The sequence below is a fragment of the Papio anubis genome, chromosome 10 (genome assembly GCF_008728515.1).
Source record: "Papio anubis isolate 15944 chromosome 10, Panubis1.0, whole genome shotgun sequence".
Taxonomy (NCBI): domain Eukaryota; kingdom Metazoa; phylum Chordata; class Mammalia; order Primates; family Cercopithecidae; genus Papio; species Papio anubis.
The window spans coordinates 25,375,661-25,388,460 of NC_044985.1; the positions used below are offsets into that span (position 1 = coordinate 25,375,661).

General features: G+C 32.8%; 1 protein-coding gene and 1 long non-coding RNA gene across 2 annotated transcripts in view; both read right to left on the reverse strand.

The window, feature by feature from the left end:
* LRP1B (LDL receptor related protein 1B) overlaps window positions 1-12,800 on the reverse strand; it is a 1,950,491-nt gene that overhangs the window by 1,293,983 nt on the left and 643,708 nt on the right. The gene's annotated exons all lie outside the window — the stretch shown is intronic.
* Window positions 1,732-5,706, reverse strand: LOC103876212. The gene is made up of 2 exons (XR_635344.4): window positions 2,597-5,706; window positions 1,732-2,239 (listed from the first exon to the last, which is right to left on the reverse strand). It is a non-coding gene; the product is annotated as an uncharacterized LOC103876212 (long non-coding RNA).

The window sequence follows — 12,800 nt, forward strand, 5'->3', positions numbered from 1 at the left end:
AAAAGAATAGAAAACAACCAGATGTAAAATGTGAGAAATTATGAAAAAAGAAGAACCAGATATAAAATGTGAAAAATTATGAAAAACGTCTGTTTTCTGTTGTTTGGTTTTAGAAACAGAATTGATAGCATGAAAGTACAAATGATCTGATCATATGATATCGTATCTGACAGCTTGGTTAAAATTTTATCAGTCACTTCTCAATTTACCGCACATTATCATACATCAGGGAGCAGCAGCCTCAGTAGCTATGAGTCAGAACTTGTGACATAAGAAAAACAAAGGCAGAAGACCAACTTCCATTTTATTTGCAATTTCTCATATATTATAAATATATTAGAAATAGAAATAAATGAATGCACACACATAAATTCCCCAATTTATGTTTCTTCTTAGTTTCATTTGCTTCCTTATTTTCTAAAAATTTACATCTGGAAAAGTGAGGTAGAGAGTTTATGTATCTGGGAAACTGGTACGAAGGACATTTCAAAATACTTTCTTTAGAGGCAACTATCTTCTCTCCTCTGCTACCTGCAATCACTCGCACCTCTACCACTGCATGTAATAACCATGCTTTCTTCAATTTTTAATTATGTTGTTAACAGAGATCCTAATCTGAGTCCACCTGAAAGCAAACAAACAAACAAAAAAACACCTCTGGTAGCAACTTGGCGTCCTAGTTTACAACTATAAAATAACCTAGAATAACTAAATAAGGAAGTACCAGGTTTTTCTCTTACACCACATTTGTGTGAAGTGAGAACAGGAAGGAAGGTCCAGGATAAAGTAATCAGGAGACGATAGAAAAATAAGCAAATAAGCGCTGCAGGATGTTTGCTGTTTGACCAAACTTCTCTTTAATTTTCCCTATGATTGATCAGTTATTAAAATGCTTAAAGAATTGAATAGGTGTCCACTAGGCCTGAACTTTAGTGCAAATCTACTGAACAAACTGTGATGACAGATTACAAAATCCTGAAGAAAAAAAATGATAAATGTAGAGTTTTTTAAATGGGCAATGAAAAATTACATTTATTTTATTATAAACATATGTAACCTGACTTTTAACTTTCATGAAAATAAGAGAATAAAAAAATTATATTTAGGATATAAATTAGTTTTGAATCTTTTAAGATATGTTTCTAAAAGTACAAATAACAGTCATACAAAAAATGTAGAACAACTAAAACTTATGTTAGTATCTAAATACTGTGACTTTTCAAAAGTACATCTCTACATACTTGAAATTTTTGGTTTTATAACATTAAAAAACTTGAGTATCTGAGGAGCAAACGTACCTATATAACATTAGTATTTGATGCTAAGATACTATAAAGTATAGAAAAAAAGACCCTAATAAAATACAGGCATGAAATTGTTTAGTTGCTGAAAAGGAATAGTGGAGTAACACACATTAAAAAATAAAACAAAACTGGAAGACTTTGGTAGTCTGAAATGAACACCTTCATCTACAACACTTTAACATCTTTTTCTGTGTACAAAGTTCTACTGAGGAATAAAAGTCCCAGATATCTTTAAAATCCTTTTTTTTTTTTTCTTTTTTTTGGCTAAGGTTCTCAGCAATATAGTTCCATAAGTTACAATTCTGGACCTGTTCTCTTCAAGACATTTTTTTTAAATGTGAGTTTTAGGACACTGTCATTTTGAAATATAAATCCTCTTGCAAGTTTCCTACCTGGTAAAATAACTTTTCACAATGGTATCCTTTTATATTGTTCATGATCTATTATGGTATCAGTAAAACTGCTGGAAAAACTACATTTTTTTTTTTTTTTTTACCAGAGATCCAGTCCCTTAAAAAAGTATTGAAATCATCCCCACTCCCCCACCTCCATCCTGCAAAGGAGCTGCTGCTTGGCCAGCATTTAGAACAACTGCATAATGGCTCATATCTTTTCAGTCATTCCAGGGAAACTATGATGGGATGAAACTACCTCTGCACGCTTCCCACATTTCTGTGGCGAATCTCTGCCATAGACATTCTCTGCATGCTTTCTATCTTTGAGTAGCAACTCTGTTGTACGTGTTTCTGTTGTGAATATCTCTAAAATTCAGTAGGGGCTTCTACAAAGTTGTCCTTGCTTAGATAGGCAAATAACGACCCTCAGTCTGTTCCATCCAGGGTGTCATTTCCGAGTAAGGTGGTCAGTACATAAATAGATTCCATTTTCAGCAATGTCTTCTGCATGAATTCATGTTTCTGCTCTGATCTGAGAAACTACAGAAGAGAATTCATTGGTAAATTCAGAAGAAAGGTTTCCCCTTGTTAATTATGTGGCTAACATATATTAAATAATGTCCATATAACAGGCTGTGTTCTAAGCTTTTTTAGACTTACTAACTAACTCAGTCTTCTGACCAATCTTGAAAGTCACACTTATCATTTCCATTTTACAGGTGCAGAAATAGAGACCCAGAGATTAACTGTCTTGTGCAATGTCACAGCTGTTCTTTTGGGTAGTCAGCATTTAAACTTAGGGATTTTATCTTCAGCGTCCACACAATTGCTCACAATGATCTACTGACTATGTAACTGTATGACAGAGTCAAATCACTTCCTTCCAGTAATACTTACACCTCTTGTTCGCACTGGCCCTGCCTGGCTCTTTTCACTTTGTATCCTGTGTATGATCTCTCAAATCCTGCTTGAATATGTTTGTTTTGCTTTGGGTTTTTGTTTGTTTATTTTAACTCTTTCCACATCCTCTTTAGAAGGTTCTTTATGTTACTATAGAGAAAGTCAGGATTGGGTTCTGTGTAATATGTCATAATCATCAGTTATTTAAATGAAGACTCAGATGTCACATTTTAAAAATTTCCAAGTGAATGAAGATTGAAAACATAGTTAATATTTGGGATATTAAAGTATGACATTTTTAAGCTGACATGATTGGCAAATAAAAAAGAAAATTAACAAACAATAATGTAAAGTTTTAATTTGAAATAAAAAAATAAAATATGTAGGATTTGTTTTAGTATTTGGCATCAGGTTTCCTTAATAGATGCAAATTTTTATATCAAATCTTGAATTTATTACCAAGGAAAATGAAGTTACTCCTTTTTTTTTTTTTAGAACACATTTAGAGTTGAAGGGGATCAGACGATTCTACCCCCAAAGATGCCACTTTGACATAAGGATTACTTTGAGCTAAAGGCAGTTAAGGAACAGCAGCTATGGGAGGAACTATCTTCCTTCCTTTTTTCTGCCTAAAAGCAGAGCATAAATTTTTCTTTGTGAAGGTGTTTCTGCTCGTTTCTCCCGTATTAGGAAGAGGGGGATGTCTTACTGAAGACAGTGCATCACTGGAGAGGGAGCCTATTTGAGTCTGAATAACAAACATTACTAAAATAACTTTTGTCTTCCATTAGTTTTCCCCATGTATTTGCCTTCTCACAATTTACCATCCCTGTAAGCCCAAATCCCTTTGCTTTGTCTTGTCATGTCTCCACACTTTATCAGACTTTGTTAATATGATATGTAAGTTCTCAAACCTAGTCACTACTTTGGACTTTCACTTCTTTTCTGTGAAGATCCTGTGTGCATACAAAAATAAACCTTTCTCCTGTTAATCTGTCTTTTGTCACTTTAATTTGCAGGCCCCAGTTACTAAACGAAAGAGCATAGAACGGGTTTTTCTTACCTACATAGTACTAGGTACCATATGTTTAAAAAATCAACAAATATTTCTCATTCTATAAAAGAGTAATAAAATGGATGGAGCCTGGGAATTATGTGGTAAGTCAATGATTTAAAAATTCAGAAATATTTGCCTACGGAAGATAAACTACAGAAGGAAGATTATGGCAAGTTAAAGTATATGAAGGATTCACAATGAAAGAAGGATTCGGCCAGTGGTTCCTCTTGGATTTCAAAAGAAAGCAGTTTTATCACTCATATAGATAACAATTGCTGAGAACTAGGTGTATATAACAAGGACATAATCTCATGAATTTACTGTTTATAGACAAATTCAAGCAAAGGGTGTCTGATCCTTTGGGATGATCTAGAGGCAACTCCTCTATTGCTTTAGAAATAAACAAGATAATTGCCACAGTCCTTTCTGACAACAGGACTCTGAGTGTTTCTATTTTCTTCATGTATCCTTTGATTTTTTTCATTGTTTGTCCTTCTCTTGGTCACTTTTCCCATTTCTTTTAGATGTACTTATGTAAAACAATCTAATCATTCACTCTAAAGCAGACCATCATTTTCAAACAACAAAAACATATATATCTTGATAAATCTTCTAAATATAATATGACTTCTTGCAAAGTTGAACAATAATAATGATAATTCACTTTGTGCCTTTATTTATAGAGAAATATTCCTTTCTCACTTAAGAAACTTTCATCTTCTTTGACTTTGAAGAATTATGTAAATTTCATATATTTTATTTTATGTGAACTTTATTTTGAATTATAATACACTAATAAATTCAAGCTAGAAAATAGGTGTATGTGGTATAACTCAAAAATATAAGTATCATAAAATAGCTCCCTGAGTCTCATAATATGAGATTCTGGAGAATTAAAGTTCAAAAACATCTTCTTATGAATTCTGAGTGCCTAAAAGGAGAAATCATAATATACTGCATGAAAAGAAAACACAGCAGCCTGTAAATAGCTTCCAGTGTCCAATCAAGAAGTTGTCACTGATTCTGGCTTATACTTAAAGTACTACAGTATAATTAAGTCATTTTAGACTTTGAAGTTAATTACAAAATAATTAGAGGAGGGAAGTTACAACATTTTGCAATTGTTGTTGAAGTTGCAGTGGTGATAACTTGGATTTCTGCAAAGTTAGCCTTGAGATCAGTGGTAAGCTGCTCTATACAAATGAAGCTATATACTGTAATTAACAACCATATACAATGTATTCATGATATAGTTGCAGCAAAGATCGAAAAGAAACATGCATTGTACAGACTGACATATAAAGTTACAATTTTTGAAAAAATTTCTTTGTAGCTGCAACACATATTATTTGGTTGGTAGATTAAGAGAAATTGCTATAGACCTGGAGTCAGATGCTCAGGCTTGACTCTGGCATTCTCCAACAGTATGACTGAGAAAGTGACAGAAACAACTATGACTTTTTTTTTTTTTTTCTTGTCTGTCAAATGTCGAAAAGGAGGCGCTATGGAGGGAGGCACCAGCCTAACCTCATGATCTAACCTCAAAGTCTAATCTAGCTGTGAGCATAAAATGTAAGAACACGTGAAATACTTTTAAATATCTAAACACTCCCCCCAAACAAATATAAGATTTAATTGTGTTTAAATCTTGTCTAGAAGTACAACTGCCTAGCTGGGGAATCCATTTCAAAATACTCATTAACTTTATGAAATGAAACAATCGTTTCAGGATTTTTCATTCAAATATTCTGTAAGAATCAATATCCTTCTAAAGTAATGAAATGTGGGGACAAGAGAATATTTTTAGGATTTTCCCCAAGGGGAAGACAAATAGTTTAGCTATATTTGATATAACAAGGCTGATAATCTAATATCCTGGTCACCTTGAACTAAATGGTGAAATTCATTAAGGTTGAGGAATTTGTTTGCTCATTAATATTTGTATTTAACCTCCATTTTTTAATCAAAAGATTCCAGCATACTTGAGACCTAACAAAATTACTTGATTTAAAATAAATGTTTATAATCTCTTAGGAATAGATAGATAGTTGAAGAAACACTGAAGAAAAAAAAAAATTAGCATATGGGAAACTATTTCAGTATAATTGTTTAAAAACTAGGACAGCTGGCTGGGTGCAGTGGCTCGTGCCTGTAATCCCAGTGCTTTGGGAGGCTGAGGTGGGTGGATCATGAGGTCAAGAGATCGAGACCATCCTGGCCAACATGGTGAAACCCATCTCTACTAGAAATACAAAAATTAGCTGGGGGACGTGCCACATGCCTGTAGTCCCAGCTACTCAGGAGGCTGAGGCAGGAGAATTGGTTAAATCCGGGTGGCGGAGGTTGTAGTGAGCTGAGATCGTGATACTGTACTCCAGCCTGGTGACAGAGCGAGACTCCATTTCAAAAAATAAAAATAAATAAAAATAAAAATAAAAATAAAAAAATAAGACAGCTAGGATATAGGAGTTTTAAAGTCATGAAACTTGTAATTATATTCAAGTTAAGCTTTAAATCAATTTTTAAATCTCTAAGGCTCTTCTGCACCTTAAAGTTTTTGATGTAAAAATGGATTGACCACACCAATGATTTGCTTGAATCCAAATTATTAGATGCATATAAATAGAAGAATTTCAATTGCAACTTTTATCTCAAAGAAAACATGAGTTTACTTTATTATGACTATATATATAACATAATATAAAATATATAATATATAACATTATATATATTGTTATATATAATAAATTCTATTATATATTATATGTAATTATTTATATATGAGTAATATAATAAAATATGAATTTACTTTATTATGGCTATATAGAATGTAATATACAATATATAATATATAATATATATAATATTATATAATATATAATATAATAATATATATAATTATATATATATATTAGACTAGAGGAAATATACATATTTCCAGGAAACTTGGGCCCACTTGATAAAGTTTTCCCTAACTACTTCAGATATTCCACTTGTTTCCAACAGTTTCCAACAGTTGTTGACATAAGAATAAGAAATCTGAGATTCAAATATCAATCGCCAAGTTTAAATTAAAATCTGTTACATTATACATAGCCAAAATAATAATACTGCATTTATGTATGACCATTCTATCTGTACATAGAATGTAGAAGTAATACAAGTAGAATACTGACTGTATTCATAATTATGTCCTCCTTCTATCTGTATAATTTGCAGTGTGCCAGAAAAACCCTCCCTCTCTCCCAATTCCTACTCATGCTTCTTCTAAAATATCACATCCTGACACTCATTAACATCATAATATGAATAAATCTTTTAATTTCCTTTTTTCCTCATACTAATACACAAAACTGGAGAACTAGGTATTTCAAAAGATGTAAAGGGCAAGAGAGAGAGAAGTTGTTAAGGCACTCTTGTTTGAATGTAATTAAGGCAAACTTTGCCATGTTGAAAGCTTTGAAAAGAGAAACAACTAATAAACAAAACAGAGTGCTCCTTAATATATGTAAGCATTCAGGCAGATCTTAACACTAAGTATTTGACTCCATGTGTACACAGGAATAAATCAGAATTTTAATTTTTTTACAAGGCTAACTCCAAAAGCCACCTTGGAAACAATTTAGGCTATTGGATTTCTGCCACCTCCAAATAGTATCTACTACATTAATAATGGTTCTGGTTACTTTTATGTCCAAAGGAGGGATATTGTGTGATAAATACTTTCTGCTTGCTGGCAAATACTTATTTTTTGTAGATGAATTCCCCAGAGGTTTCATACTAATTAAGCCTGCCTTCGAAGATGAATTGGCTTATTTACAGTGCTGCGGCACTTAAAGACTGTAAGTTCTCCAAGGGCAGGATGATGTCTTAATAATTTTGGATTACTAGTGACTAGCATAGGGATGAAAAAAGTGATCATTAAATATTCACAAATTAATTCACTGAGGCATTATTTAGTATGTAATTGATTTACAACTTTGGCTTGTAGATAGATCCCAGGAAAGCAGAGAATGAGAGAAATGACTCCATTTTAAAAAAATACCCATAAGTTAATTGATGAAATCACTTATATTTAGAAGTAACTCCTACTAAGTGAGAGTTTGAAAATGGGAATTCCAACCAAGGAACAAATGTATAATAAGTTTAAGTCAGTAAATTAGCTAACTGTAACTTGTCTGCAGAAACAACACATTACCAGATGAAAGATATAAGAAATCTACAATGTGGGTGCCCAAGGAGCAATAATCTGTCTAGGTGGTAATCACCAAAGGGTCAAGAACACTCTGGAACTCAAAGGATTGGGTTCTTACAATGGAGATGGATGTCTTAAACCTGTGTAAGAGCTAGATTTTGTAGCTGCTAGTCACGTGTGGCTAAATTCAAATTCAAATTAATGATATTAAATTTTAATTAATTCAAATTAATGAAAATTAAAATTAAAGTAAAATAAAATTAAAGACTTAGTTCTTCAGTCTCACTAGCCACATTTCTAGTGATCATTAGTTGAATGTGCCTAATGGCTAACATATTGGAAAGATAGGACATTTCCATCCTCACAGAAAGTTTTATTGGACAGTGTTAATCAGATCAAAGGTTTAAACTTACTTGTATTAGTACCACAATTTTGAATAATACAATTATTATTGCTTTGTTTGAGAAGAGTAAATTCCTCCTCCTCCTCTCTCTTTCTCTTCACCTCCCCTCAATAATTTAGATAAACTCATTACTATTATACTGATACATTATAACAGCATTTTTCAGAGTCTATAAAAGCTCCAATGGTTATCACATATTCTTTGATCTCTTGCTCCCTGTAACCATTTCTTCATATAGTATGCAAGACAATAAGAAAAACAACAGAAGTGTTAATCACCTATGCAATTAAAGTGCCTTATATGTGCACTAGTGTAACATTCTACTTCTTCATATATTCAGAGGCAAATATTTGTAAGTCTCAGCAAATCTTTTGTTTCAATCCGATATACTAGACCTCTAGGACCTCATCTATCTCAGAGTAAATAACACATTTTAAGTCCTGTTCAACACACACATACCTCTGGTATCCATTGCTGTAACAGTATGTATACTCACTTGTTATAGTATGCAAGAAAAATATATTACACATATGAGCCAAAGTCGATACTGTACCCGTGAAATGTTCACAATGAAGCTGTGGACTGAAATCTATGAATTGAAAAATATTGCAGTAGACCTCCATTCTTTATAACAGAGACCATTAAAATTATTCAGTATATACCTGTTACTATAATTTTGTCCTCACTAAAATTTTAATTGTCTTTTAGTTATCTATTTATAAAGTAAGCTTTTGAAATGGACCAAACATTCTAATCAGATGAAGCAAATAATATAGTTTGCATTTGTTTTCTGAGACTTAGTAACACATTCTGCTTGGTAGGCCAATCTCCATTAAGATTGCTTTAGGGGTGATTCCTAATTAACTCTTGTAACTTATCTGAATGTTCTAACTATGTCAAAGTGATATAGTCTCAAGAAGCCTTTTCTGGGCATCTTATCAGCTTCAGAATATAAAAACATACTGATACAATGTATTGACCATTCTTTATGCACCAACCATTGGCATTAGTTAAAAGAAAATAGTAATTTCCAGAGTTCTAGAACACTGCCCTGTCTTGTAAAGACTGCATCACAACCCAGCTGCTTGAGAAGTGTGACATCCCTGCTAGGGATAGAAATTCCTAATCATCTGTCATTAGACAAATGAGAGGAGAAAACTCCCTTAGTCTGCAGAAAATCTCAAAACGTTAATTTTCTTTCCATTGGAAAGACAGACATAAGAGCTTTGTTAATGGATTTCTTTGTGATTTAATACAACATATTAAAAGCAACACTTGTGACTCTTGAATAAAGAAGTGAATATTGTTTCATGAAAATGGTCATTCATCATTAGTTATAAGAAGTCTGTCATTTGAAGTTTTAATTTAATTAGTGTCACATAGTTGAAGGTGGCCTTGTGTTAACTGTTGTAATGACATGCTATCTGTTCCTTCTACAGAGTAGGTTGCTAACAAGCATTTCGACTGGAACAAAATGATAATGAGAAAAACAACAGAAGTGTTAATTACCTATGCAATTAAAGTGCCTTATATGTGCACTAGTGTAACATTCTACTGTATTTACATCTCTAATGGCTATTAATCTTCACATGAAAATGTCTACTTCATTATTTATCACTCCACAGTTACATTATGGGAAGAGTTAATGGCAGGCTGTATAGGATGTGGGCACCTAGCTTCAGTCTAGCCAGACTATTTTTATAAAGTAGGCTACTCTTTCAGGCTCTCTGTATTAGTATGTTGTAATATAGATATGTTATACACCACACAAATTGCACTTTTGGAGGTCTACATATGACAGAAAAAAAAGTTTTACTTCTCAAAATATCCTTTAAAGTCTAAATATTTCTTGTGTTTTTTATTAAAACACAAGTGCCCTTGGGGAAAAATATTGTAAGTTTTTAAGTACAGAATGCTCTAAAAATCATAACACAGTTCTAATTGCCTTTGGAATATATGATGTCTAAATGATGATTCTATGTTCCTTGAGATCAATTCCTCCTCCCTTTTCCTCTTTTGCAAATTCTAATGACATGGACTATAGAAAGGTGATGCTCATTAAATGCTAGCTCAGAAAAGTGACTTTTACAGAAGGTGTTTGACTCATCTCAAATGGTTGTATGTTCATAAGAAGGGTTATTGCTGTTGAGATCAGATTACTTTTGAAAAATATAGTCCATTATTCATACAGAAATTTTGCAGCATCTTGCCTAAAATGTTTAATAGTAAATTTTGAAAATAAGATAGGACTTTGAAGATCTTTAAATTTTAAAACGTACATTACAGAAATATAAATACAGCTTACTATGGTACAGATATACAAAAATGACTAACCCAGATTTTTGTTGTTGTCATTGTTTAGCACAAGTAAATATTTTATTATTAAACCAAAAATTCATTTATGTTAAAGGATTAAAACAAATTCAACGTAATAACTTTGCAGCCAATCGTTTTAAAAAGATATAGATATTTTCCAATCACAAAATTATTCAAACACAAAATTATTCATATTTGTGTGAGGAAAGGATATCTAATATAAATTCCTTTCCATTAAAACTAAATGCTACATTTTTGCTTTTCTATGCAGTCATGCAATAAAGCTTTCAGTGAATTCTCTTCAGGAGAGTACATATTTAGCATTCCCAAATTATGGGCCTGATTCATCATGGCATACATTAAAGTATGCATTAGAAATATGGTACTCATATAAATATATTTAGATTGTATTATTCTGAAATGTTAGCTGTAGCTTTAAAAAAAAATTATATACCTTTTGAGTACCTACTATGTAACATCCAGTACCCTTAGGAAAAAATATTATGTTTTTAAGTATAATATGCTTAAAAAATTAAAACAGGCTGGGTGCGGTGGCTCACATCTGTAATCCCAGCACTTTGGGAGGCTGAGGTGGGTGGATCACCCAAGGTCAGGAGTTCAAGTCCAGCCTGACCAATATGGTGAATCCCTGTCTCTCCTAAAAATACAAAAATGAGCTGGGTGTTGTGATGTGCACCTGTAGTCCCAGATACTTCGGAGGTTGAGACAGGAGAATTGTTTGAACCTGGGAGGTGGAGGTGGCAGTGAGCCGAGATCATGCCATTGCATTCCAGTCTAGACAAGAGAGTGAGACTCCATCTCAAAAAAAGAAAAAGAAAAAGAAAGAAAAGAAACAAATAAATAAAACATAGATCTAATTGTCTTTGGAACACATGATGTCTAAATGATTCTAGGTTCATTGAGACCAAATCCACCTTTCTTTTCTCCTTTTGCAAGTTTTTATGGCATAGGCTTTATAAAGGTGGTTCTCTTTAAATGCTGGCTTACTAAAGTGACTTTTATAGAAGGTATTTGACTCATCTCAAATGGCTGTATGTTCATCAGAAGGGTAATAGCCACTGAGATTAGGCTATTACTTTTGAAAAATATAGTCCATTATTCACGCAGAAAATTTGTATGATCTTGCCTAAATGGTTGGCACTTTTCCAGAACTTGTTTAATTCATTTATTACAAGTTAGCTTCCATTCTTTCCAGTGTATAAAGAGAAAACTTACACTTAGGATAGTTAGGGAAGAAAAAGCTGCTTCAAATCCACATAGCTAGTGAATGACACACTCAGATTCTTACACTCCAAGTTTACTTTAGGCTCCTGGAATTCTGGTATAGTTGTCTCTTAGTCTAAAAGACAATTATCCTGCTACATCTCTGTTTTTTTAAAGAACAGTTAAATACTTTTTGAAAAATATCAGTAAATACTAGGAAGAAGCATATGTTTTCTTTTCAAAGAGTAAAAGATAACTGAACACCTTGTTATTTTTAGAGCTCAAGCAGACTTTGTATATTAGGAAGGGGGAATGCATCTTCCTGACCATTACGATTGGCTACTTCCCCCTTAAATTGTATTTATCATAGTGAATGGAGGTTATAGAAAGATAATTTGTCCTGATATAAAGTGCTTTCTCTAACGATTAGAGGAATATAAAATGGAATCAACTTCCGCCTGACATTCCAATTTGCAGTCAGTGAGACACACAGTATATTTATTGACAAGTCAGAGGGTTGGCATTTGCTAGGGCTATAAAGGGCATTTATTTGTACAGGGAAGGGATAATAACCTGGAATGACTTTGTAACTCTAGGTATCTATGTTTCCAATTTGGGGAGTTTTCAAAAATTTGTAACAGAGAAAGAAAGAAAATACTGCCTCAAGCAAGTAACACAGCCCACTTGTATTACATGGAAACTGGAGATATGCAAACTTGAAACAGCCCAAGATAAATATAACGTTAATATTTCACTTGAAGCAGAAAATGAACAGATATTCATCAAAACTGATTTATTTAACAATGGGGTTGGGCAGGCTAGAGAACTGTCAAGGATGTTTGTGTCACTGTCATATGGCTGTGCTACTGAGCCTTTCTGGTAAACAGTAATCCCTGCTATTTGGCCAGCAACACGCAAACAATAGGGTGGTTGTCTGCCACCAGAGCTTCTTTGAGTGATGCTTATGACTACTGTGATATTTTAGTGTCCACTGTTATTGTAATTT